Here is a 2,269-nt window from a genome sequence, read left to right on the forward strand (position 1 = left end):
TTTAAAAACCTTCATGCATATTCTTAAATTTTCCCCCAGAAATGTAGCTCCAGTCTATGTGGCCAACAGCAGTGTATGAATGCTTCTCCCTTATCAATATTTGGTATTTTTCTCTTTAAAAATATCTTTTAAATTTGATGGGCAAAAATTGGTATCTGTTTTAGTTGCATTTTTGATGAATTTTAACATTTATTCATGTATTGGCCATTTGTATTTTCAAAATTTTGTGTATCTTTTACCTATTTTTATTTACTTTGTCAGTAGGCTCCATATTCAACAAGGTTCAAGAGGGTTGAACTCTCTCGAGGGTCACGTGCTCTACCCACTGAGCCCCCACCTATCTTTAAAACTGGGCTTTCTACTCACTGAATCATAAGCACTCTATTAAGAATATTAAATTTTTTTCAAGGCTGATATAATTATTTTTCATGATTTGCCAACTGTCATTTTGGAACACAGAAGTTCTCTGTTTTTATGTCATCAAATCTACTGTGCTTTTATTTTTGTGATTGAATCTGTTGCTCTTTTACACTTAGAAAATTAGCTCCCATTCCCATATCAAAAGTTTCATAGATACATACAGTATTATTTCTATTTTTTAGACCTAACTCTTGGGATTTGGGTATATGAGAAGAGGGAAAATGTGTTATTTTGATTTTCTAAATAATTAACCATTGGCCTAGCACTTGTTTTATGACCTTATTTCCTGTTCCTTCATGGTGTAATGCCACTTTTATACTAGAGGATATGGGTTTGCTATCTCTATTTTGTTTCATTGATTTATCTGAATATTCTGGTATCAGTACAAAACTGTTTAGTGATTATTTTAGAGCTTTTTTTTTTTTTGGACTACAGTGTGCGTGCACACATGTGCAGGAGGGGTAAAAGGAGAGGGAGAGAGAGAATTTTAAGCAGGCTTCATGCCCAGCATGGAGCCTGCTGCAGGGCTGGGCCTCAGGACGATGAGCTCATGGCCTTAGCCAAAATCAAGATTGAATGCTTAACTAACTGAGCTACCCAGGCACCCCTCATTCTTTTAAAATATAGTATTGACCCAGACATATGTCCTCCTATATATGGTCAAATGATTTTTGACAAGGGTACCAAAACCATTCAACAGGGAAAAGACAGTCTTTTCAACAAATGGCACTGGGGAAACGGTAGCCACGTGCAAAAGAATGAGGTTAGATCTTACCTTACACCACGTACAAAAATCAGCTTAAAATGGATGAAAGACCTAAGCACAAAAGATGAAACCATAAAATTTTTAGAAGATGGGGAAAGGCTTCATGACATTGGATTTGGCAATGATTTCTTGATGGGACATCAAAGGCACAGGCAATGAAAGAAAAAATAGACCAATTGGACTTCATCCAAATTAAAAACTTGCACATCAGATTGTAGAAGGGGAAGGGGAACAGATTGTAGAAGCTGAGAGTTTAAATAAACAGAATAACCATAGATAGTAGGGAGGGCTGTGGAGGGAATGAACTGGGTGATGAGATTAGGGAGCAGCCATGTAGGCTGCTATAATAAAAATACCAGACTGGCTGTCCTATAAACAACAGAAATATATTTCTTACATTTCTAGAGGTTGGAAGATTCAGGATCTGTTGAGAGCCCACTTCCCAGCTCACAGATGGCTGTCTTCACATTGCATTCTCACGTGGTAGCAGGGCAAGGGAGCTCTCTGGACCCTGTTTCATAAAGACACTAATCCCATTCATGAGGGCTCCACCATCGGGACCTAGTCACCTAAACGTCCCACTCCAAACACCACTGCATTGGTGATGATATATGAATTTAGGGGGCACACACACATTTAGTCTATAGCAGGGAGTTTTTCAGAAGGGCCACTTTAGGTCACTCTGAGCTGTGACAGTAGGAGAGAGAATGGGCCATGGAAGAAGCTGGCAAGGGGCTCATCTGTAGGCAAAATTCATAGGTTGCGGTATTAAAAGAAACTCTTCCCTCAGAGCTAATAAGTGGAAGAGAGACAAGCACTCAACACTTTGCCACAAGGGGCTTGCGTAGATAGATCCATTCTCCCGCAAATAATGCTGGATTTGGGTGTGAGAAATCAGAGACATGAGCTGTGATACCGCCCTGAGAGTTACTGTGCTTTGAGCAGTCTCCAGCCACGCTTCTGTGTGGCCATCCCTCTCTCTTTGGAAGTCTGCTGCCTCTTCCATTTCCTAACCTGACATCTGGTTTAAAAAAATTTTTGTTTAGCAGTTAAAACAAGAGAAGAAAAAAAAAAAAACCCAGA

Source organism: Acinonyx jubatus, chromosome B1 (assembly GCF_027475565.1).
Source record: "Acinonyx jubatus isolate Ajub_Pintada_27869175 chromosome B1, VMU_Ajub_asm_v1.0, whole genome shotgun sequence".
Taxonomy (NCBI): Eukaryota; Metazoa; Chordata; class Mammalia; order Carnivora; family Felidae; genus Acinonyx; species Acinonyx jubatus.